At 41.2% G+C, this 26,745-nt stretch overlaps 1 protein-coding gene across 8 annotated transcripts in view; it reads right to left on the bottom strand.

The window, feature by feature from the left end:
• The window catches only part of SULF1 (sulfatase 1), a 174,622-nt gene extending 150,067 nt beyond the window's left edge, over window positions 1–24,555 (bottom strand). For 5 of the 8 annotated variants that reach the window (XM_027602968.2, XM_027602961.2, XM_027602993.2 and 2 more), the window contains exon 1: window positions 542–848. The gene's annotated coding sequence lies outside the window, so the exon portion shown is untranslated. Of the gene's footprint in view, window positions 1–541; window positions 849–24,306 lie in introns of those variants that run through there. The other 3 variants (XM_027602978.2, XM_027602984.2, XM_027603015.2) reach the window with 2 other exon arrangements.
• Between the last annotated feature and the right edge of the window lie 2,190 nt (window positions 24,556–26,745).

The following is a 26,745-nucleotide window of genomic DNA, read 5'->3' as shown; positions in this document are numbered from 1 at the left end:
CCTAATAACAATTCACATGTCCACTGCAGTTACAGTGTTTTGTAGAGTTCACACAAGCCCGAGCAAGTTTCAAGCCTACACCAAAAGATGGGACTTATTTCATAGTGTGAAGAGAAACTTCCAACAATTCTATTTGTCTGAAACTGTGAGCACGGCAAGCGGAGAAACTGAAGATTAAAGTCCTGCCATCTGCTCTGGTTGCCTAACAAACCAGGTGAATAACCAGAATTCCTCTTTAGGGTGAGGAGATGTGTGTAGACCAGTCAGACATGACCAGGACCCGGTCGCAGTGGCCAATTTCAGCACCTGGCCTGGGTGCTCTTTTGTGAAGTGAATTATCCACCCAAACCTCTTTCCCCTCCTGTAACTTTCAGGAGGGACCCAACTGGGTGGAGGGCTTTGGCCAGAAACACACTTTCCGTCACCTAAGAATCCGAGCGAGGGAAATGCTTCCAACGAAGAGATACTATGAAATGGACAAGGGCAGTAAGGAAAGTTTGTTTCCTTCCTTTTTAAAGAAAAAGCAGAGCATCATACTTACGAAAGCCGCCTTCCAAATCTTCTCTAGAGAACAAGCTCTGGGAACTGGGAGCCTGCAGAGGAGCAGAGATAAGGTGGCAGCGGGACTTCCTTCCTCCTCCCCAGGCCGCGAGTCATTGTTCCTTATCTGCCCTGGCCTCCGAGGCGCGCGGGGAGCCAGGGAGGCCTGGCCTCTGACCCGCACCGCCCTCCCCTCTGGCCTCCGCGCCCGGGCTGGGGGTTTGCTCGCCGCCGCTACAGCCGCCCGGCCTGATAGCGGCCTGAAGATTCATTAGGGACTGTCTGCGAAGTGCTTGCAAGATGAAGAGGGTTATATAAGCCCGCGTATTATTATCATCACACACCCCCATAGAACCAAGGCTGCCAGACAAACAAAAGGCAGTTCCAAGAAGAGGAGGAGCAGAGGCAGAAGTTACACTGGGGGTGAATTTCGGGACACTGCAGAACTGACTGGAAAAAAAAAAAAAAGGCAACCCAATATGTGTATGCAAAGCTCGGCAAACAAACAGTGAGCTGCAGCTGGCCGGCCGCGGGGGCAGGCTCCTCGGAGGGCGGGCGGGCCAGGCTGCCGGGCGTGCGGTTCCGGCCCCCCCCCCCCCGCCCCCCCTACCAGCTCCCCGCGCGCCGGCACAGTAGCCGCCTGTGGCGGGATGGAGTGCCTGAGGAAGATGTGGTATTTGGAAAGGCAGGCGTTCCAGAGACCAAGTGCTTCGTAAACACTGATGTTTCTGAGACTCAGACCAGGTGCTTCTGCTGCTTCTCTTGGTTCCCGGGCTCTTGTTTTCCCAGCGATGGTTTGCAGGGAGCTCCCCGAGCCAGGGCTGAACCCTCTATTTTCATCCTCGAGTTGTGGTCTCCGTGGGGTCTCACGCTTTTCTCTGTGGGAGCGCTAGACCGATCCAGAGGGTTCTCTCCGCCCCCCCGCCCGCCCCCCCCCCCCCCCCCCCCCCCCCCCCCGCCAGAGGCCAGAGCTCGGGTCTGAGAAAGTTCTGATTCACTCTGATCATCAGTCCTCCCTGCTTCCCTCCCTCCCCAATTTTGCTACCTCTTCTTTTCTTCGATGGTTGTTATTCTGCCCCTTCCTGGCACTGCTCCCCAGCTCCCCCCAACTCCTAAGGAACTTTCTCATCCTGGTATTGGAAACTTCCATGTGTCTCCACACTCCTTACCAACTTCCCAGGCAGCCCTCGGCCTCACCTACCCCAGTACCTTAGAATATGAATCATACTCTAAAGATGGCCTTCCAGTTCTTTGGCTTCCTAGCCTTACTCAATCCTCCACCTCAGCCTGGAATATCTGCACTCCCGTTTCCTTCAAAGCTTCGTTGGATCCCAACTTCCCCACAAAATGCTTCCCCTCTTTTCTCTCTGCTTTTCTGCTCTCGTCCCTCCTGTGCTGAGTGCCTTCATAGGTTCGGGGTGCCTTATGTGGTTCCCCAGGATGGCCTAGGACACAAGGAGCTTAATGATTGTGTACGAGTGTGGACTGGATTTAACTGCCAGCCCTTGGACCTGATCGTGCCTGGGCCGTCAGCCTTGGAGTGCAAGGGTCCCCTTGCAGTGAGAGGGGCCGGGTCTAACTGCGGCAGGCTCAGGTGAACGCTGCCACGTGGTGGTGGAGTACTGATCCCGGACCCGGCCATAGGCTTATGGGGGTGTGTGATATCCTTTACTTTTGTGTATGTTTGGAAATTTTCATAAATTTTAAAAAGAAAAGGAAAACTTCATAAAACAGGGAGGGGAGCATCCCAACTTAACTTGAGTCAGCTTCCTCTAGGATGTAAGTTCGTGAGGGGAACAGGATGGCTGGCGTCTACTTGAGCCTCTGTTACTGCACATTTAGAGGACCTATAAAGTGGCGCTTACTTAATAGGATGCCAGGAAAATTCCCCAAAGGTGAGATTTTTCAGAAAGCAGACTTCTGGGATGCATTTTATGGGGGAAACTCCTGCACTACTGAAAGAACGCAGGCTATCACGACAGCAGGTCCGCGAAATAACCATAGCTCTCTGGTGAATTGTTTTATGATACAGGGTGAAACATAGACCGTGAGCTGTCAGGTACTGCATTTCTTGTGGCTTTGTCCGAAAGTGTTCTTAATGACGTTTCCCCTGTTATTCTTTGGTGAAAGCACTGTGCTTTAAATTCCATCTGTGGTGGTTGGATTGACCTTGGTGTCATTTAAGAGACTTGGGATGTGTCTACACAGTACATGTTCTCCAGTACATACAAAATGTTCAGTCAATTAGAAGAATGTTCCCGCCTCCACTAATTTGGAACAATAAAAGCCAATTCAGGTTCTAAAGAGAAATGTTAGCCTCAAGTTCTTGGGGTGTTGGCTGCAGGAATGACAGAGGTCTCATTGCAATTTAGTAGTTCATGGATAGGATCTTTCCTCACTTTGTCCTGCTCAGTTCAGAGCCATAATGTTTATTATAGCTACCATTTATGAGGCCCTCCGAGGTTCCAGGCACTGGCTAGATGCTTTACATGCATTCTTAACGTAGCACTTGTCCTAAAACAGAGCAATTTTTATCTTCACTTTTCAGATGGAGAAACTGGTAACACAGCTAAGGAAGTGACAGGATGAGAATTTGAACCCACGTCTATCTGAACACCCAGCCTACAATTTTTCCATTCTGCTGAAAGCTGGCAGGAACTTGAGAGAGTGGCTCATCTGGGTTCTCAGGAACCCTAGGATCTTGAGGAAGTGCCCTAGGAATCTTTGGGGAAGAACTGGGAAGGAGGAAATGTAAGGGAGAGGCCAGGTCAATTGGGCTTGGGCTCCACTCATTGGACTCAAACTAAAAGCTTCATTTCTCTTTTGTAGAGTGACCTTAAGTTTTGTTCGAAACAAGGGTTTTGCTGCTAAAGAAGTATTTTAAAACTCTTGGTCTAGTTCAACTTCCTCATGAAAAAGTACAGAACTTGGGGGCCAGAGGGATTAAATGCCTTGCCCAAGATTTTATAAACAGGCCTGGCATTAACATCAGAAGTCCAAGCTCCACCTGAAACCACTGGTCTCCCCATATGCTTTATCTTTTCACTTGTTAAATAGCAGGGAAAGGGAGAGATAGTTTGACCTGACTTCATTTCCTGACAGAATTCTTCATGACAAATGGAAGGCAGAAACACCTTCACTTCAGCGAGCTAGACCATCTTCGGCCCTTTGGCTCTAAGTCTCAAGTTAGTCAACATTCATCTTGTGACAAATTAAAATCAAGTGAGGAATTAAATACATACTTTGGATGATATCGGGTTCTCTTCCTCTTTTCATTCAAATCCAAGTGAGTAGCAGAGGATACCATGAATCACCTAGCTAATTATATATATAGGCTTGGCCTGAGAATACTCTCACTAGGAAAGTGTTCATGTCTCCACGTTTATTAATCCAGTCAGAAGCAGCTCTCTTCATATGAGACACAGTATGTGTGGCAAAGATTTTACTCTTAGAGGGGCCAAATATAGCCAAGGGAAAGTGAACTCCCTGTCCTTCCGAGTGGGAAAGGCTCCCCACCTGGCGAGCTTCCTTGCAGCTGGAGCAGCTGTATCCACGTGGTCCTCAAACCAGGGAAGTTTCATTTCCCTGTCAGACCACGCCGTACCTGAAACAAGCCAACCAGATCCCGCCCTGGGAATCAAGCTACACCTCACCCTCTTGTAACTACAAAGCCTGTCCCCCACAGCCTTTTCTTGTTCACTCTGTTTCTGAATGCAACCGCTGTGTGGCTCTACGGGCCTGTAGTGTCTTCCTCCCCTGGGCTGTGAGTATATGAGACTAACAATCCACTGTTGATCCCATGTGTGCAGTGTCAGATGTCCTGTGTTTGGTCATTCTAGAACCTTAGGTCAGGACTTTCCACACCGTCAGGGTGAAGAGGAGGTGAACAAAACAATGACCAGACATGAATACTAATACTAAATGGAATTTTCAGAGAACTGGTGCCAAACATCACTTCCTTTGGAGTGTTGCTAAGTGTCAGGCTATTTGCAAATAGGAATGAATTTTAACTGAAATTATGTCAGCCAGAGCTGACCTTTATTAATTTCAAGGCCCTAGAGCTTTCCCATCTGCTCGTTTTCATCTTTATCATTCTCACCTGGAGATTTTTGGGAGCAACACACTGTTCTCCTTCCTGAGATGACTTAAGGTTAGCCCTGCCTAAAGGCAAAAGAATCAAAAGATGACCCTTCCATTCCTGTCATTTAAATCTTTACTAACTGCATTCTTTCGGTAAGATGTAGCAGAAAGAATTTTTCTCATCTCCACAGACAAGAGATTATAATAAACAGATCTTTCCACCCCCCCATCGGAAACATTCCAATATTAATATATTTCCAAATTCTGAGCCCTAGAAACAAAGCTTTAGATGTAATTTCTTTTCCTATTCATGAGATTTACAATAGGAAGGTCATGTTTGTACTAGATTTTGGTTTGAAATTAATCTTCTTTTCTCCCCAGCATTTCTATAGAATCCAGGCACTTCATTATTTAGTCATTTCCAAATATTAAATGCTTGTCATTCTTGAACAACCATCTAATCTTCCCTTTATGGGTGGAGAAACAAAGTTATGGAACTTGCAAATCATTGCCAGGGCATAGATTACTCTAAAGGTTATGGCTACCCATTGAATTTCTTTCCTCCACACATTTTTAGACCACAAAGTAAAACTGTAAATTGTTTTGTAAGCAGCAAGTATAGCATCCTCTGACTATTAGGAAGTATTCACTAAAAGCTCATTTGCATTCTGCCTTACAAGAGAAACTTTATGGGGCAAATAAATATATTCAAACTCCACAACCAAACCCAATGCTGAGGCTGTGCTAAAATCACCCCCAACACCCCCTTTTCTGGCCTGTGCCTCATACGAATCAAAATATATTCTTAGTTCAGTTGAACAAGGGTTCATTTAAACCACATCTGCTGCTCATCAAACCTCTATTTTAGGAGTGGGGAATTCTTTTTCAGAGATAGATTCTGTCTGGAAGGTCTATGGCAGCAAATAGTCCTCATTAAACTTCACAACATTTTACCAACATATATACAGTACCCGCAGTACCCGCTTTTATGTGATTATAGAACCCAGGCAAAACCCTGCACCCCCACTTCAAAGGATTCCTCACTTGACTAATTCTAAAGAGTAAATTGATTTTCTCATCATTTGTTGTATTTGACAATAGAAAAGCTGACGCAGCAACATTGCTAACATAACAGCTCATTTCTATTCAAGGGGAAGGAATTTGCGTTAATATTCTTAATGACTGGCATCTTTATGAGAAATGTGAAATCATTTATCCTTAGCAATAACCTGACTGGGATTAAGAAGTACTTGGTACTTAGAACGGAAGTTATCTGTCAGGAAAAATTATTTAGACTGATGCAAATTAACTGAATAAATTGGCTTCCTAATTATGGTGTATATATTCAAGTTTGTTAAAGCTGGTTTGAACTAAAGCATTTGGAAAGGATCTTTCGAGAATTGATCTGACATTCTGTTGGAGGAAAAGATAACACATTTATTTCACATTTCCTAAGGATTTCTGGAAATGATTTAAGAAGCAAGGGCATGTAAATCAAAGGAAAACGCATTAAGTAAGCATGTGTATGTCTTGCTTATTTGGAACGGTGATAATGCCTTACAGAAAACATGCAGCAGCACGTGCATCGCAATGCCCTAGATTCAAAATCACCAATAGTGTTTTCCTGTGGGGGCGGCGGGTGCTTCCCGCCCTCTCAAGGCTGGCTTGGGCATAAGCCCGCCAGACAGATCTAAGAGATGAACACTTAGGCTGGCCCTTAACAAGCAACGTACAGACCAGTCTGTATTCTGTAGGAGTTTTCCACCCTTAATGGGCACAGTGTTGCACACCAGTTAACAAGTTTTTATTGGAAGCTCAGTCTTCTCTTCCTCGCCAGCTTCACAGCCAAACTTCATTTAGCTTTTTACCAAAAAACCTAGTAAAATGTGGGAAGAAGCACTTTACCAGCGTTGGAGATTTAATTAATCTGGAAAAAAAGGGTGTAAATTGCAGGAAAATGTAAACTGCTTTCACGTAATTAATGACGGGGTTTTACTGTTTAGCATTTATATGGAACTTTCTTTGGAGAGACAGCATTGATTTTGGGAGACAAACTGACTTGGGTCCAATTCTTAGCTCTACAGGTGTGTGGTATTTTCATCTAGTTCCTTTACTTACAACTAGAATGACTAAGAAAGCCTTCATGTGAATAGCAGTGTCTATCATGCACTAAGTACTCAGTATCGTTCGGTTTCTTCTCCTTTCCTCAGAGTCTTTTAGGGAGTTCATGTCTTAAGCATGAGTTTGGTATTATTTGCCCCGGCTGAGTAAAAAGTACATTCCTTTTTTTCAGTAAGCGTAAGCCGAGGAGCGATCCTATCAACAGCTGCCTAGGTTTCTGTGTTTAAATATGAATATTTAATTATATAAAGGAAAACAATGGGGATCTCTTTAAAAAGGCAGTGATTGATAATCATTAGCAGTAACACGAATGTTACTGTTGTGACTTCAGCCTGGGGGACGGTTATTCAGGGAATCAGGTAAACTCAGGGTGTTGGGGTTTGTGTTAGAAATCCCAACAAAGCTTTTGGTACAAAACAGTGGGTTAGAGAGACGTAGAAAATATGAACAGAGGGAACGTCATCCAGGAAATTCAGTATGTGCCAAATTCAGATTGTCCCCTCCAGTGTTTTGGTGAGCAGGCAAAGGAATAAACTGCACATACAAAGACATATACACCAGAGAGAGGAGCTGGGGCAAAGCGCAGGTGCGCAGATCGGGCTGAGAAGATGAAGAGGAAGCAGGAGCTCTGTGGGACAGAGACCCGGACATAGCCAACTGCAGAGCATGCACTCTTCGAGGGATGCTGGTGGAGGATGTGCGGAGACTGAGACAGGAAAAAGCCTCATTCTGCAGAATCTGCAAGTACCTGTGTCTGGGCCTGGGAGGTGCATTAGTAAAAAGAAAGAGAGGCTAAGAGCCAGAGCCTGAGGCAAGGATGATGGACAGTGAAGGGAGTGATAATGGGCCTTTTCTGAAAGGAACTGCTCTATGCTTTAAACTGGTGCCAAGCTGAGTAACCTGAGACCTGATATGTGACTGACTTCCATGAATGCAGTTTTTACCCTGAAATTTCCTTACATTGCAGTAAGGTTAAGTTGTGCACGTAAGGTGTCTGTCTGCTGTGCTCGTATGAGGGGGCCAGGACAGGAGTCATATTACTAATGGAGGAAGGAAGAAGGTAAATGTGGTCTTCTCACTTCTCAGCTCACCCAACCATTCTTATTTGAGGAAAAACGTATACAGATGAGTATTATTGAAAACTTTGGAGTGGGAAGAAACCACAAAAGGGAGGGCTGAAAGTGTGGGCTGGAAGAAGAGAGGGAAAAATGTATATTGTATATCCTGCCGCTTATCCTAAGCTCACCTCTTTCCTGACTGGTCCCTTCCTACACATTGCTCAGTGGGTGCCTGTGAGGGCACCTTATTTATTTTATTTATTTTATTTTGTTTTTATTTATTTGAGAGAGAGAGAAAGAACAAGCAGGGGGAGCATCAGGCAGATGGAGAGGGGGAAAAGCAGACCCCTCACTGAGCAGGGAGCCCGATGCGGGGCTCGATCCCAGGACCCCGGGATCATGACCTGAGCCGAAGGCAGACGCTTAACCAACTGAGCCACCCAGGCGCCACCTGTGAAGGCACCTTACAAAGTCAGCTGTGTTCACTTTTTATCCCGATTGGTTAGAGCAAAGAGAAAAGTCATAAAGTCCAATTAGCAGTAAGACTGAGCATATCTTTTTGTCATATAAACAAGAGATGATCATCTAAGAGGTTATCCAGTCAAAAGCCACATCTGTCCAATTATCGATAGAACAGTTCAACGTTCCAGGGAAAAGCCTTTTTTAAAAATGTGAAATTTGTTTCTTTTATTATTTTTTTCTCTCTGGCTTTGAAAAGGTATGCTTTGCTATAAACCTGAGGTTTGGTGAATTGAACCAATTTAATTTAAATACTTTGTGTTTAAGTATTTAGATCATGACATCTTAAAAGCTTTTTAGAGCACTCCGAACATCATTCGTTCACTCAGCAAACATTTATTGAATGCTTCACATGTGTCAGGGGCCGCTGTTGATGTAACTAAGATGTGGTCCTGCTTTTTCATCCATACGCTTTTCCATACAAACTATGTTCTCGGAATGAATGGTATCACTCACAGAATTTAAAAAATTACTGGATATATGATACAAGAATTGGTTAAACTATCAACCAAACTTAAAGAAAAAAAAATAGAAATGTGGAATAAGGATGATTTCATTCATGATAGGGGCTCTGGAGTAGTCCGGGTGCTGACTTGGTCCCTGTAGGTCAACCATATCAATCACGTGAGTCAAGCTCTCAGATCCCTTTTCCTTGTTTGCATGATGGGGACTCCCCAGGTCATAGAGTTGTTGAAAAAAATTAAATTAGATGATATATATATAAAGCACTTACTTGTACATGGCAGGTAGGTACTTAATAAATTTTAGCTGTTATTTGTAATATTAGTAAATAAAACATAGGCATCTTTCTCAGTCATTTTGTTCTTTAAAAGAATGTTCTTTCTTTCTATGGCTAAACACAACATAAGCCCAAGAAGATTTAGATATGATCATTCAGGGTATAAAAAGGCATTGGAACATCAAGAGGATGTATTGGAAAGAGTACCGGTTCTGGAATTTTAGGACTTGAGTATCTGTCTCTGGAATAGGACTGCTGTTTAGTGGCTATGAATAATGATGATATGCTACCTTCATAGCCTGTTTCTTAATCTGTAAAATGGGTCCAATTCTGCCTGTGTTACCTACTTCGTTCAAGGAGTTATGAGGATCAGATAAAGTAGGATTGTAAAAATGATTTGCAGTGGGTAATATGATAAGTTACAGTTAAATAATGAGTTTTCCTGGGCTAGGGTACTGATTATTGGTGACTGACTGGAGAAAGATGTGATTGTGGTTTGTAAGTACTTGAAGTGGAAATTACTTTTCAGTTTATACAGAAATAAATGATAAGTTTGGAGGAAGTGTGGAGAAATAGAAGATCTGGATTCTAGTTCTTCACAGTGCTTCAGATCAGCTCTATTTGCCTATGTGAATTATTTAACTCCCCTGTCTCTCTAAGAAAAATTTGTATTTGAAAATAATTACCAAAAAACCCCACTGAGGTCTGTGGAGTTGAGCTAACTTATAGAAAACTTGCAAGAATAATTTACTCAGGTTCATCTGTTGTTAACAATTTGCCCCAGTTCCTTTATCAGTTGCTCACTTGCTCTCTCTTCCCTCCTCACTGAAATATATATTTTCCCTTGAACTTGATGAGAGTAAGTTACATACATCATGGTCTTATACCCCTAAGTATTTCTCAGTGTATATTACCTAAGAATGTTGCTCTATTTCTAATTCTTCAAAAGGAACACCCATACTTAGTTGTGTGATGTGCTCCACAGGGTTGTCGAAATCAGCTAAATGTTTGATAGCACTGTGGAAAGTATAAATTGCTAGATAAAATCAAAGAATGTTTATTTCCTATATTGGGAAAAATCCAATTACATAGAACTTCAGAGGATTTACAGGTTGTGGTGGAGTACAGACTGAGAAAGTGCATTGTGTGTGTCTGCAACAAGCTGAAGATGAGAGCGAACTTTTGAGTCTCTGTGGTGAGTGAGAGAAACAATAAAGATGTTCTCACACTTGGCGACAGAACTTGAGTTATATTCCTCCTGCAAGGGCTTGAATCTTTATGCTGTTTTTTTTTTTTTTTTTTTTTTACTTTAACCCTTTGCCATTCTGGGGTGGTATTTTTTGGTGGAGATTTTGAGCACGTTCGAGAAGGCAGAACTAGAGTGCTGTAAGGAGTTTAGTTAGAGCTCAGCTTTACTTCTTCGGTCCTCCCTTTAAGTGGTGAACGGGACCTGTTTTATTTTCATTATAGACAACAGCTTGAAATACAAATAGGAAAAAGGAAAGCTCAACGTGGAGGCTTAGTTGAAGATAGTATGAACTAAGTTTTCTCATGAACCAAAGAAATCATTTTCCTAGAAACCCTTTTCAGCGTTCGCTGTCATAAGGTTTAGCTCTGTGACAAACAGGTAATTATTCTGCCACATTTATCTTTACATTCTCAGCAGAATTCTCCCTTTCATCAGAAGTTGTAATACTGGTAAGTTTGATTTCTTTATAATTCCAACCAGATTTGTGATCACATTCCCCAGTGGAGTGAAATACGACCAAGAACTTAAAAATATTTGTAAAAATACTGCTTTTCCACTCACATATTTCTTTCATTGCCCTGAAAATCATATTGGCTTCCTTTGGATACTTACAACAACAACAAAAAACGGAAATCTAGAACACGTTTTAGAAACAAAACTGTTTTTCAAAAAGTCAAAACCACACTTAAGTATTCTAAATTAATCTTTTATTTTGCATTATTAAATTGTTATTTTTTATAATACAACATGAAAAAATATAAGTGAATGACTAAGAAATACATTTATAATCCAATAATGATTGATTTTACTTCCCTTATAGATAAATCAGTTTTAAACATAAATTATACAGATATATAATGGTATATACACTCATGTAATTTATTAAACTATGAAGAATATTGCTCTTAAACTTCTCTTGGGAAAATTCCAGTACCTGAGTAAGGATTTCAAATGTTTATTTCTCAATGAGGTGATGTTTCTGAGAAACAGCTCAACTAATGCAACAAGGTTTCCTTAATACTGAGAAAATATGATATATTTTGAATCGCTTGAAGCACGGAGCAGTGAAATAGAAGTTAGAAGACATGAATTCTAATGCTGATTATTTCACTTACTGCCTCTTTACAGTCAGGCTTGTCCTCTATCAGATTCAGTTTTATGCAGTGCAGAAATAACGTATATGCTTTGCTTCCCCAATATTCCAATGATTTAGTTCAAGTAACGTTTTCCTCCAATGTTTTGAAGGAATAATGATTACTATTGTCATCATCATTTGGGTAGCATCCTTTCAGCATAGATTAGAACATGCTTCCACAAAGAAGGTTCTCTATACTAAAGCTACATAACTTTCATCTGTAGCAACAGTGCTTGGGTATTTGTGTGAGAATGGATTTTCTGCAAGGAGTATACCTGAAAAATAAATGCTTTTTTTTGGTATTTGTTCCAGTCTCAAGAATTCTCTACAGTACCTGATTATTCATCATAGCACTCAGCAAGAGGGTCCATGGTGACGAACAGAGCTGGGCTCATATCTTCACACTCTTGTTAGGTCCTAATGTACAATTGACACATGAACTCCCTTTGGTCCTGGTAGAATTTCACTGACTTGCATTTCTTGGTGAAGCCTAGCTTGTAAAAGTTTCTCTGGTAAGTATGAGTTTTGTGATTTTGGGTGGGTCTCTGAATAGCCTCCAGGCCTCAGTTTCTTGGATTTTACTTAGATAATCTCTAAGGTATACCGCTAACATTCTGTGTTTCTATAGTAATTTATATATATTTCCTAGAAAATCTATCCCTAATTCTAAAGTATTTTTAACAGCTACAAGAAAAAAGATCCAGTAGCTTTGACAGAATGTGTGTTAACTTCCTTTTTCTTCTGCGTAATTTAAAGCCTGTCATCTGACTGGCTAATTGTCCTACAACTGAGAATTCAGCGCCTAGTCAAAGAATTTTTACAATCAAATCCTACTACAAAATAAAAAAAGAGAGAGAGAGAAAAAACCAGGATGATTTATTATGGAGTTTATAGGGCATTTTAATTGATGCTATGCTACAGGTAGTGAATACATTCATTCAGATGGCACAAGTCTATATATCTGTCACCATCTCTGAAATTCTTGTCTAGCCCTAATTTTACAGGTCCTTAGAAACAGAATTGTCACAAGCTCCTCAGTTCAGGTCTCAACAGAAATTAATTGATAACATAGAATCCTGAGTGGTTGGCATGTGAGTGACACCCAGCTATACAATTTCACATCTAATCAAGGAAGATGGGAATTCTAGTTGGCTTATTGTCTATTTGAATCTGTTTCTGGATGGAATCCAGCTGGCTCAAATGCAGTCCTGGAAAGTGATGTGGGCAGAAGATGGAAAAACAAAAAAATTAAACCAGAGAACCAGCACATAAGATAGTACCTTCCACATTATCCAAAGAATTGCCTGGTGTAGCTGTGGATTTGCTGCTGATTAGTTTGCTAAAATTTCTCCATAACCAAAATGCAATTTTTTTATCCCAATTGTCCTTAAAAATCTATGAAGAATAATGATAAATGCAAAATTTTACCTAATTAAGAGCTAAAATTATATGACAAGATTTTAAGTGGTGAGCACCTATGAAAAGGAATAGTTCTATTATTGGAATAGTTAGGAAAAGAAAGTTCCAGGGCGGGAATGGGGGTGATTTTTCTTCAAGAATGAGGTGAAATTTGGACATTCAGAAGCATGACGGGAGGACAGCCCCAGCCCAGAAAGCAGTATGAGCAAATGCTTAGTAGTAGAAGTAAGTGGCATAAATTCTAGAGCAGCTGCATCAGCTTTAGTGAAGAGCAGAAAGTGTAGATGTAAAGTGGGGTGGTTATAGTGGAGAAGATTATGCAGGCCCCTAAATGCTGATATCTTCTTTAGACTGGATGCTGTAGAAAATGGACAGATGGCTGCTTTATGGCAATAGCAGGACATGGGGAAAGAGCGCTAGAGGACAGTCAGCTTAACGGCGGTGTGTAAGAAAAGCGGGAATAAGAAAAAGATAAAGAACAGAACTCGATTTAGCATGAGGTGATACAAAACTGGATTAAAGTCCTTCCCCTTCCCCTCCTCCCCCCACCACACCTTTTGGTTTCAAGGAGAATGTTTTCTTTATTTAGGCCATTTTTAAGGGAAGAGCAGAGTTTGCCAGTAAAGAATATTGTAATCTAGATGGGGGGGGTAGGGGGTGTGGGGGTGGCGGAGGGCAAAATAAAGGTAAAGAGGTGGTGGGGGGCATGCTCCCGAAAGATTAGCTGATGTGTTCAGCATAACAATACTAATGGTAGCCAAGTTCTAGAATCCAGGTTTTTGATGTTTTTTCCACTGTACCACCCTAACTATAATACTACTGCATCATTCAGTGAATTTTATTTCATTGCGAGTAACATTTTAACTTATTCCTTGCTCAGCATGAAATATGATTTACCTGAAGCCACTGAGGCAGTCCAGTGGTTTATTCTAAGCTTCCACAGGGGTTATGACAGTGGCAGAAGCAATCGTAGGAACACCTCCAATTCCACTTCTGAGACTACTATAATGGTTGATCAGAATGGTAGATCAACAACGGATAGCTATTTTTGGAGCAAAATAGCTAATGAAAATAATGATTGTTATATACGAAACATATAGGATATTTTCTTTCTGTTTTTTGTCTTTATTTTGGTGTCAAAAAAGTGACTCTCTTACAGAACATATTTTGACTTCATTGATATTTTCCCCTCTTCCTCACCACTTAATCTTTTTTTTTCTTTTTTTTTTTTACAAGGACCACACTTCTATTCAAGACATCTTTGTCCCTCCGAGGTGGGTCTAGAAGTTGAACATGTAGGGGTAGAATCCTGAATTGAAATCAGAATTTAGATGGTCTAAAATTAAGAAATTCACGAATATCAGCTCATGTTCCATACCCCAATCTCCATGCAAGCACACTAGCCCACTGACCTAAGGGGGTATGGGATGAAGAGATCTGACCTGGTCATAAGCTTGGCAGCAAAGCCCAACTTTTGTGCTTGCTGCAGATGACATTTATTGATCTAACTATGGCACTTGTGTATTATATCTTTTCCCCTTGGTTCATTAAACTGGATGTCTCATGGAGTACTAATTAAATCATTAGCCATTAATAGCTTTCAAATATAAACTGGCTCATGCCAATTAGACCATCATGCATGGCAACCCTGAATGAGAAATGGATTACAGGTGCTGTTACTTAGGCTGGCATTTCTCCCATAGGAACCAGGGAACATGGTTCAGAAAACTCAGTTGAGTAAAATAAAACAGGCCAAAGTCTTCATTAAAAACTTGAATAGCACCCAAGTCTCTTTTGAGGAACCAGAATGCTGTCAAGTCTCCACAGGTCAATGCTATTCCCACAAATTTCTAGTAATAAGACTACATTTTAATTCCAATTCTTGCTGACTCGAGTAGTGCATTCTTTCAATCATGCTGCTCCCAACATCGAGTGCCAGAGTTTGAAATGGCAAATACAATCTTCTACTTGTAATAAAATTATACCTAATCCTGAAAACTATTCATTGATTTAGTAAAAGGAAGTGACTAAAGCATTACTCTCCTATTTTGAAGAGGATCTTAACATGGAGTGTGGCTGAACAAATAAAATAAAAGGGTGAAGTGAGAGGGGATAGAAAGAAAAGTAGGGGGGTGGGGAAACCTTTCCCAAACCTTAAAATTAAGAATGATTTGTCTTTATAGTGAATGCAGAAGGGAGTGTCTGTATCATTTGTAAAAAAAATCATTCATACATTCTGCAAAAGGATGTCCCACTCATCTCTTCTAAGGTAGAATCTGAAGTTTCATGAACAGAAGCAACTTAAATATTTCATTTCGCCTTGCCTCGAGACTCTCTTTAAATTATATGTCCCTCTCCACCAGCATTTTCTTAGTTGCAAGAAGAGAATTATAGGTATTCTACAGAGGTAGTTTGTTATTCTGAGTTGAAAATTCATTACTTCCTCCAGAGTTTAAAAACACTAAAATAGTTATTTGGCCAACCATTTTCTTAATCTGAGAGAAGATCTTTTTTATCTAAGGAAGATGTCATTAAAAAAGACAAACAAACAGTTAAGGGATGCCTGGGTGACTCAGTTGGTTAAGTGTCTGCCTTCAGCTCAGGTCATAATCTCAGGGTCCTGGGATCGAGTCCCACATCGGGTTCTCTGCTCAGCGGGGAGCCTGCTTCTCACTCTGCCTCTCCCCCCCTCATGCTCACTCTCTTTCTCTCTCTCTCAGAGAAATACATAAAATCTTTTTAAAAAAGATAATTATGCATTCTATCTTATGTATCATCAGTGATCAGAAAATTCAATTTCATGTTTATATTATTGAGCATTTATATACACACATATATTTGCCATGTTTGTATTATAAAGTTATCCCAGGCATAGTTATTAATTTACAGATACCAGATAAACATTTGTTCCATAATGACCATTGTCACGTTGGAAATTTATGGTATACAAAATGAAATTCTACTTCCAGCACTCCCATTCTCCTTAGGTGGTGTCACCATCCCCCTGTTTGCTGGGTTTGATACTTCAGTGTCATTCTTGTGACTTGTCTTCCTTTTGTCCTCTATTTGACCAATCACCAAGTTGTTGATACTGTTATTTATTTCTTCATAACATTTCTTACACCCATCCTTTCCTCATTCTCAGCATTGTCATTGGGACTGGGCAGACTTTTTTTTTTTTGGACTTTTGGCACCCTCCCCATTGTCTTGTTCTCTCTCTCTCTCTCTTAATCTCTCTCTCCCCATTCCTGAAAAACCTACTGCTTAAACTTCCTAAAGCATCTGTTTAAAGTCCAGCCTGTCTGCTTGATGTGTCAGAACACTCTAGAGTTTAGCCTAATGTAGCTCTCACATGACATGCTTAACACAGAAAAGGGTGCAGAGTAGGGGCATTAGAGGACCACACTCTTTCTCCTCCTCTTTGCTCTTCTCTTCTTCTATCACCCCTCTTTCCTCCTTTTCTCCCTTCCTTTCTTCCTTCTCCTCTTTGCCTAGTGCCCGCCTTCATTGTATTCCCAAAGTGCATCTATGCAAGTGCGCTGATTCAAAAATGCTGTGTCTTAATGTGAAATTGACAGACCTGGCTTAAGTTCAAGTCCTCACCCAAGGGGAGCTTTCCGCCATCTTGGAAAAAGATATAGCTGTGGGAGCGCTTACTGTGGTCTACACCCTGTGTTAAGCATCTTACTTTGATTATCTCACTTAACCTTTATAACAACCCTTTTTGGTAACCATATCTCCATTTTATAGAGAAGGAAGTTGAGTGAAAGTGAGGGTAAATAAATTGGCTCCACACAGTTTGTAAAGATGGAGATGACAAAGTCTGGCCCAGCTCAGGTTCCTGCTCCTCCAACAGGGGGCTCTGTTGAAGTCCTTTATATTTAATTAGAACACATAATTGATACTTAACCACCACATTCTTTGCATTACTACTAAACAATTGTTTGTGTGCATGTCTTCTCCTCACAGCTAGGCTAGATATTCCTTCAGGGCACGGATGGTGTCCTATGTTATTTTGTATTCCTCTGCACACTGGGATAGAAATACACGGGAAGCTCTCAAATGCATATGGAATAAAAATAACAATCGATGGAGCTTTCTTAAGCTTGTTCCTTTTGGCTCCGATTTTGTTTAGAAGGCACATCGTGGCTATTCCTTAGGGCATCAGCTCAACTGCTAAAAAGTCATTTCAACTGCTTGGTATTGAGTATATCCCCCAAATCTTTTTTTACTAAATATAGATATTATATATGAAAAAGATGGTGACAACACATGTGAGGCGTCTAGGGGTCTCAAATAACAAATATTGCATCACCTATGCTTTTATTCATCTGCTATATTCAGAACCTTTTCTTTCTCTTAGCAGCATGAAGCTCTCAAGAGAAAAAAAAGAGCACGTGACTTGCAGGGGCCGCTTTGCTGGGATGTACTTCTTATACATGAAAGTTAAAAGCCAAAGTTTCAAGAATATCTGGATGCAATGCCAAGCACATCTGTTTGCTCAGGACTTCTATTCAGGGGAAGATTGATTATTGGCAGGTGAAGGTTAAGAGGGAAGCTTTAAACTGGCAGGAAGTCTATTCAGAGGACGTGTTATATTATAGAAAGGTGATTTTTGTGCTAAGCCGTATTAGTGATACGAGTTTGAAGATAACACCCACAGGTGCACACTTCTAAATTAATTTAATAAATGCACACTTGGCATGCAGTTAATCTTTTCTCACCATGACTCTGGTATAGCTAATATCTTATAAGAGTCTAACTTTCAGTTTTATTTTAAATTAATATAGCAGGTCTTACAACAACATGCCTGAGCCATAACAACACATAACGAAATTGGACAACAGACAAAGCTCTCTGCAATTCTGATTTCTATTTTATCCATTAGGAGTGTTCTATTATTGCTCAGAAAAGTGGGACAACTCTTAGGCTGGTATGGTTTAGGCTTCTTTCATCAAGTGATTCAGAAGGATTCTCCTGAGTTTTTGAGACAAAGTGATTTTCAGTTTTTTATGAAGGGAAAAAGTTCATAGAGTATTAGCTCTATTTGCAGATGGGAAAAACTGTAACACAAAGTTGTACTAGCTCAGGGTTTCAGTTAATTGTAGCAACAACACTAGTATCTAGGAAGAGCAATCTGTGGCTGAACTGAAGATCTGGGCAATGCCAGCAAAAAAAAAAAAAAAAAAAAAAGAAGCAGCAGCAGCAGCAGCAGAAATACATGAAGGTCTATAAAAATCTATATCAGAGCCAATGGCTTAAGAACAGAAAATTCAATTATTGTAGTTTTATAACATGCTGGGGTGTGTGATAAAACAAGTCCCCTCCCCATCTTTCTATGGTCCTCTTCTCTTACAAAAATGTCGAGGCTTGCTCATGAGTTTATTACCCAGATGAACCTTAGAATCCTTGTTTTACATTCAAGCAGAGTCATGTGGGCTCTTACCAGTCTCCCAACTCTGCTCCCACTGCCAGTCACCTCACCTTGTGTGAAAATGTCATTAGTATTACACATAATGTGGAGATTAATTTTGGGACACTTTACCTCTTACAATGAGTCTTTTTTTTTTTCACCCAGAAATATGGTGTTCATTTATTCAGTATAGCATTTTAATATCCATCTCCCCCACTACACTTAATAGTGGCATGTCTGAGTCCCTTGGATTCACATTTTCAAAAAATGCAGAAATAGTGTCTCACAGATTTGTAGCTCTGCAGTGAAAAAGAAAATTGGAGTATAAGGAAAAGTTTTACCTTTGAGGGTGAAGTGGAGAGCTACATTTTATTTATTTATTTTTTAATTAACCAGGTTTAACAGATGATTGTGCAGTAGTACAAGGATCACATGTTCTGAGGGCAAAGAGAGCGCGGTTAGTTGCTGCAGCTGAGGGGAGGTCAGGCAACATAACTGTCGATGAAGGTTCTCTAGACATGTTTGCTGGGGGGAGGAGGGATCTCCAGAAATACTGCCCTTTATCCTAGAGGAGTTCCAGTTTCTTTCCTCTCCCTGGCCTGGGGCAGGTGCAGACCAGATGACCAGGATTGGAAAGAATATCCTTTGATCTGTTCCAAGATCCTGAAGACTGCAATTGAATGACCAGTGTCCACGGACGTGTTTGTGAGGTGGCACTCAGTGCTTTGTGAGATCATTTCTCAGTTGGTTGCCCTTCTGGGGAAAGGGCACAGAGAGAAGGCTCAGTGTGTGATGGTGGGCGCAGAGTTTGGGAACAGAACAGAGCTCAGGCTGATTGCTTTCAGCTTCTTTGTGAAATTTGGTTTGGAGGTGAAGGACGGCGAAGGTCCAAGCCCCTTGTTTTGTCTAAATGGTATCTTGCTTTACCAACTACTTCTGGAAGCCTGACCTGACTCCTACAATGTTTTGCCAAGTTATTATTTCTTTCTAAATAGTGGGCCCGAAGGAAGGAAGAGGAACACATAACCCTGTGGTGACTTCAGCTCCTTGCTGGGGTCCACTGCTCCAGCCCTTTGTTTCCCCCAGTGCTGCAGCCCAGTGCCTGCTCTTTATGATCCTTTAGTGCAGGACCCAGGACTCTGCTCCTCCCTGCGAAGTGTATTCAACTGTCACCATTGTCCCCACAGATCCACTAACTCAGTTGCTCCAAACTCCTAATGCCAAAAGCGGCCACCTTCTCCGTCTCCCTTTCCCACTTCCTCTTCCCTCCCTCTCCCCCCCTTCCCCATCTCCCCCCCAAGTCCACCAATCTCACTCTCTTGAGCTCCCTTCCCCTACCCCTGCCTTTGGTGGCAGAAAAGGAAAGACACACCATAAATACATGAAATTAGTGACTTACATAACTGAGGTGAACACAGTCATGCATCCTGGATCTATATCTATACCTACCAACCTTTCTTCTCTCCCATTTATTGCACATGCGCCAAGCTAGGTGCTTTATGTGTTTTCTTCACAACGTCCTCAAGGTAAATAATTCTGTCTCTGTCAGGGGGCTGAAAGGTAAGTCACCTGTCCAGGCCACTCAGCTACAGAGAGGTGGTCCCTGGATTAGAACACAACTCTGTCTGAACCCAAAGACTGTACTCTTCTGCTTCCAAAATCATGGTTGAAATTTTATACCATAAGGGACAACCAATAGATGTAATTTCTACCATCGTTATAGAAAGCTGAAATAGATGGAGATCTGTCATTATAATACTCAAACTTAATTTGGGGCAATAATTCCACGGTCCGTTTAAGTGGAATTTTTTCTAAGCTACCCCAAAATACAACCAATCAGGGGTCATCTTCTTTTCTTCTTTTTTCTCATGGGTGGAGAGGGCTCTTAGAGCTGGCAAATAGGTCTAAAGTGGGATAACCAGAGAGTAAAGTGCCTTGCATGTTTGAATGTCCCTGTGAGCTAGTCAACACACACTTATTAGTATCTTCCATGGGAAAGAAAAGTGGACCAAGCCACTCCCTGTCTTAGGAGACTTCACCCTACCTGAAGACTCAAGGGATAAAATGGCAAAGTAGAAAACATGATAAGAAGAAGGCGAATGCGCCAAGTGCAACCCATGGATCACTAATGGTCAGCTTCAAGGGAAGGAAAACATTTTTGTGAGATGTGGTGGTTGGGAGGCTTCCTGGAGGAGATGGGACTTAAGCGGACATTTTGAAGGATGAGTTTAGGGAGGTGAGAAATGTTCCACACACAGTCTCACAAACGTAGAACCAGAAGGAAGGGTGCCCATGAGGACAGACTCTTGTTTTGTAGACAAGCTAGAAAACTGGAGTGGTTGGGTTAAGAGAAGAGACCAGGAGGGGGTGGGAGCCGGAGAGGCCACCTGGGCTTCAGGAAACAGGAGACTTGGGCTGTTGTGTTGATTTGGTGGAAGACACGGTTGGAGAGTTGGGACCAAATAACAGATGTCCAGGATGTCATGTGAACTGCACTCCGTGGGTAATGAGGGCCCACGTAGTAGGAATTCTCAGGTCAGAAATGCTTTGATGGAAGCAGAGTTCTAGGAAGCTCAGTCTGCAGGGGTGGACAGAAGGGGGAAATGGAGGCAAGTGGACCTGCTAGGAGGCTGTCGTAATGACCCACATGTGACGCGATCCTTCTGGAGTAGTGGCTGCAGGCTAGATGTGAGAGATGTTCTAAAGGAAGGACTCACAGAATTTGATGACACATTAGCTATGGGGGTGAGGAGGATATTAGAGAGGAAAAAAAAAGCTAACAGGCTTATTTTCCTCCTTCCCAACATATTGAGATAGAATTGAAAATACTTTAAATAGGAAACACATTTCAGAACAAACTTTTTCCAAAAATATCTTCTTTCAAATGCTCCCCCCCCTCCCAAGGATCTAACCTAAAGTAAAGGTAAATTTACCATATGACCATAGAATTAATTTCATACATAAGCTTCTTTTCCCTCAAAGTCAATAATTATGATAAAAATAATAATCTATTTAGAGTCCGCGCCTTAAACATTTTAATCCCCTTAAACATACTCCACGCTCTCTACACAAAAATATTGTACAAGGAAAAAAGAACCAGATGTCCTGACCTGACCCACTGGTTGGCCTCATCCACATGGCAACAGTTGGAGAAAGCTCAATACTGAGTGTCACAAATCTTGCTTTATGGATTCGTAAAGAGTAAACCATTTTAAATCTAAAATACAAAAGACTGCAACCCCCTATGCATTCCCACATGGTTATACAGTCAGGAAAGGAAATGCAAAGTGTCACCCTTGACACTTGTCTCTACTATTAACTACCACAATGGAAAGGACCACAACAGTCTGCCCGAAGCCATATAAATTTCCTTAGAAGGAAACAGAGAAGAGCCCCCTTAATTCTTTGATGAAGGTTCCCACTCATAAGCTAGCACGAGTTCAATGAATATTTGGATTTGTGTATTTTAGTTTTCCACTCCGCCATAAAAGTGGATTTTGCAACTTACTGAATCGAGCTTTCAGATGGCTTTTCGCCTCTGAGATAGCTCACTGCGTGCCCAGATAGCAGGACGCATCCACAGTGCAAATGGAGATCTGCACTCCTGGTTATTTTGCCCTTCACCCGGAGGACCAGCCTCGGCGCTCAAACACTTTTCCAGCTGTTGGGATACTGATGGGAACTTCATGTGTGTTACCAGCTCAAGTGCTGTCAGGAAGAAACCAAATGTCAAACGGAGGTATGTAGAAGTCACCATAAATACGTCTCTGAATGTTTACCATCTGGAACCGTGGATTTAGATTTTGACAAGCAACTGGGATTGCCCTGTGGGCACTGTCTTTTAAGCAGAGCCTTTTAGTTGTGCTAAGTAACTTCATATTACTTTAGCCTTGCGGGGGAGGGATGACACACCCCTTTGCCTTCTCAAGGTGTGAATTTATTATTTCTCAACCCTTCCTTTTTTGGCTCCATCCTGCCTAATCCTGCATACAGTGGATTTTGTGGGGGTTGGGGGGGTGTTGGGAGGGGGCTGGAATTCTCCCAGATTGTCAAAACCCTGGGCAGGCAGCCTGGTGGTCAGTCTGCAACATGAATGACATCTGCTGTGGGGCTCCCACTGCTAAACGGGGCTTGCTTTGTTAGATGCCATCACACCGCATCTCCGTCCTGTGAGGAGAAACTTTACTTTCTTCCAAAATACTTCTGTGAGAGTGAAACATGGCATGGGTTGTCAGCACTGTACCTGCTACCTGCTGTGCTTGGAGTCCCAATCCTAACAAAACCCGGGATATGAGTTTGCCTTTCTGTCTTTATTTTTTAAGCCCCAGTTCCATTGTAAAGCCATAATGGAATGACTGGAATTCCAGAAGACTTCAGCTTACGAACTTAGTCCTATTTGGGTTATGTAATATTGGGAATCGGATAATACTCGCACATAATAACTGCCTGGTTATTTATGAGGAGACTTTCTCATCGAAGGCTTTGAGACTATAACCAGAGAACACTGTGAATTGCAGCTAAACACCATACTGAAATATTGTTTTAATCATAACTTTTTAAAGAGAAGATGAAAAAATTTCAACTGTCTGGCTGCAAGAAAAAATGTATACTACAAGTGGAAACATAATTTTACAGGCATCGTTAGGCAGTTGAATACAAAATACACAAAGCTCTAGCCATAAATCCTGTTGTTCAGCCTATTAAACAGCTCCTATTTCAGAATAGCTTCTACACAGCTTTATTCATTGAATTTCTCACCTGCAAAGGGTAAGGACAGTGTTGGGTTTCTCTACCAAATGTGAGAGTCCAGTAGGAGCAAGAAATCCCGAGCACCACAGGTATAGGAACATGGGTATAGGAGGCAAGTCTGTCAGGGGGCCAAAGAAGTAACTCACTGACTCACCCAGCTCGACCAAAAATTTGAAAAATGAAGATTTTGGTTTTTGATCCCTGTAAAAACAAGGCATCAGTTTGAAAGGCCTTCTTTGTATCACAGATTAAATGTAGTATATGCGCCCCATTGTTACATTCAGTTCAATGTAATTTTGATGGGTGCTTTTGGCAGAGTGGTTACGTTACGAGCTACTCGCATATATGATGACAACTCATTTTATGTTGCTCAGGCACCGGATGACCATTAATTTCCAATGACTAATTTATAATTAAAACCTTTTTTTTTTAAAAATGTTTGTTTATAACCCAGCCAGAAAATCTATTTCCATTTAATTAACACTTCAGATAGCCTGTTTAAAACCTATAAACGTAGTGACTTTAATGATCCATTACAGAGATGCTACTTTAGTTTTCAATGACTTGTAAAACTTTCACAAACAGATCTGCAAATGAATTACCTCCATCAGCTCCCCTGCAGCTGCAAGAGGATAAACTCCGTTAAAGAGCATTTTCCTACTTCCTCCTTTTCTGCTTTTCTTCTAGCTTTAAGCATTTTTGTTTTAAAGCCGATCTATCCGCTACTCAGAGGGCAGCTTCTTCTCTTAAGGAGTTTTCAATCTCCAAATTTTGCTAGAAACCCTTGGGTCCATCATAAATCAGACATAATGCACATTTAAAAAATCGGTTAAGAAAGCATTTCCATTTCTGCCAGCAACTCAGAAATGGACTCCTAAAAGGATCTTTATAAACAGAGTGGTAAAATGCAACAGTTTGGAAAGTGAATTTTAATTCTGAAAGCTAAAATAAAGGCTTTCTTAGCCTGATCCGTCCTTTTTGAACAATTTATAGCTCCTGTTTTGGGTAGGTAACGAGACTATTAAAGCATAGAAATACCGCTCCAAAAGACATTTTCTTAGCTACACCTTCAAGAAGAGCAAGGCATGAGGAGTGTTAGTTCTATAAAGACAGCCAAGCACCAAGCTATGTTCACTGTTATCTGTCCACCGTACAATAGCAGCATTGATAGGATTGCAACAACTGGCTTTGACAAGTGTGCTGCGCTAGCATTCCATTCAAAATTATGTTAAGAGAGAGAGGGAGAGAGAGAGAGAGAGAAGCGTTCAGTGTCTTTTACTTTACCTGAAAAAACTGCCTTTCTTGTGGCTGCAGAAAATGAATTCCTCCTCTTCTTCCAAAAGCAAAGTAGTTTCCTTGCCTGCAGCTCTCACTTGGAGAAGACCACACAGCTCCAGCAAGGCAGCCTTCCTGCTCCTAATCCCCACTCGAATGTGATGACACACACTAACCCCAACCATCTGGTGAAACACGTCCTCAAGCACTCAGCACAGTGGTGTGTCAAGACGGGCTGCCCAATCCAATTGCTGGGGCTGGGTGTCTCTCACCGACTGGAGGCTGAGGGCAGGACTGAAACTGGAGGTCTGAGAACTCCCAGTCAAGTAACCTGAGATTTCAGAGAGAAAGGACGGCTATAAAGAGAGGAGAAGTGGGAGGTGCTAAAGAGAAGGTGGAGGGAATGAATTATTCTGGTGGCCAGTTGTGCGTTACTTTTCACAACTCCTTGTGCTCCCCGGGGACGACTGGGACCCTCTGAGGGATGCACAGAAACACTAAAAATCTTTTCCTGCCAACCTGGGGGGGGGGTGGGCAATCTTCCCAGCGAGGCACCCCCCCCCCCCACACACACACATACACATACACCACCACCACCCCCGGGAGATAAAAGATTCATCCTGACATACTGATAACGTGTTAATGTAGGAGTAGTTTGCACTGAAATGTGACATCTACATTTGGAGATCTAAACTCCTACCTTCCTTTGATTAGATCATGGCTGCCTCCAACATTCCAGGAAGAAAGGCGGTGGGGGCACAGCTAAGAGCAGAAACTTGTCTATTCCCACATACAGCTCTTCACTGTTTGCCACAGGCTGAACTTCAGAAATAGTCAATGAAAATCATTTTAGTTTCTACTCATGTAAAATAGCACACACTTCCACAGATAAAGGTGGCTTTTTTAATCACTTGCTGCTTTCACAGACATCTCTTTGTAAAAGCACTTGGTACCAGAGGGCTGCACTCTGTCATTGATTATTTTTATTGGCTTCTAGTTAATTGCACTTATAATGTCCATATAGCTCAAACAGCTCATTAACAATTTTGCTTTGAAATGTTTTCAATTTTTCATCATTTTAATACCTCCTTCTTATGTGCATTTCTTTCTTTTTCTTTCTTTCCTTTTTTTCTTTCTTTTTTGAGTTCTCTGAACTGTTTTCCAGAACTAATTACTTTGAGAGCAGTCTGAACCAGAAAATGGCTATACTTGTTACAATGTTTTAAGGAGATATCTGGAAATAAATTAATTGCTACAAATCTCAGCACTTCAAAAATGCCATTGGACTTCTAAGGAATTTCGATAATCTGAAAAGGAAAATAGGAATTTGAAATATTATCAACTCCCTGACTGCGTCTGTGGGGAGCCAACATTTTAAATATTGCACCTTTCGAATTTCTTTGAACTGGGATGGGGAGCGCTGGCAGAAAAACCCAAAAAAACTTTAAATTTGTCCCAAACATTAAAATCTAGACTACAAATGGGTATCTCGTGTTTGGAGGGCCAGTATCACAAAGAGAATTATTTCAGTACCTAGCAAAATTGAGTTGACTAGCTTGTTTTTTTTTTTTTTTTTTTTTTTTTAGGAATTTTTATGTGCTATTATATTAAGATACTTAAAAAGTTACTCTTGGTGCAATTTTTTGAAGTACAGAATTAAGAACTCTAATTTTCAGACAGTGATTTTTTTTTTTCTATACCTGGGCTACAGGGAAGATAAGGAAAAAAAAAAAGAATTAGAGGTTGGAGTTCTGATTCATTTGCTTAATTTCTTCCCAGAAGTGATTATGAGGTGTGTGTTTCACAATATATACTATATGTACTAAATCACTACTCCTAATCAGCTAAATCCAGATACATAATCGACACAGAAACCTTCAACAATGGCAAGTGGCACCACAGGGCTAAAACTTCCCTCAGGCACCATAAAAATTTTAATAGTGCCAATTATTGCGAGGCAATTTTTTTCATTAATTTTTTTTTTTTGTTAATCCAGCCAGACTCATGTCTGAAAATCTGGATTACCTCAACTGCATAGATTTTGAAGGCCCTCGAGACATTATTAAGGTGGTTTGCATTCTCTTAAACTGTAAATTGAGTTACAAAAGTAAAACCTCAGAAACTATAAAGGTGTTGAATCGTGTTTTATCAACCCTGTGCTTGTAACACACCTTCCATAAGACATTTCCCAAGTGATCCTGGCTCTGACCCACATTATTGTAGAAAGTGCCTCTTAACACAAACATTTTTATTCTATTCTTGACTGTAAATCTTTTCATTAAATCCCAGTTACCATTTCCCTTTTATTGATAACTTCAGCTATTTATACTGCTTCAAACTTGTTTTAAAATTAAAAAAAATACAAGTTGGGCAATAGATCCTGCTCATTTGCCATGAACTTAATTCTTGCCCTGTGCGGTGTCTGCAAACATTACCTTTCAAGAGTAT

Source organism: Zalophus californianus, chromosome 4 (assembly GCF_009762305.2).
Source record: "Zalophus californianus isolate mZalCal1 chromosome 4, mZalCal1.pri.v2, whole genome shotgun sequence".
NCBI lineage: Eukaryota > Metazoa > Chordata > Mammalia > Carnivora > Otariidae > Zalophus > Zalophus californianus.
The sequence above is the reverse complement of the archived record's forward strand: the minus strand, read 5'-3'. Positions and strand labels throughout refer to the sequence as shown.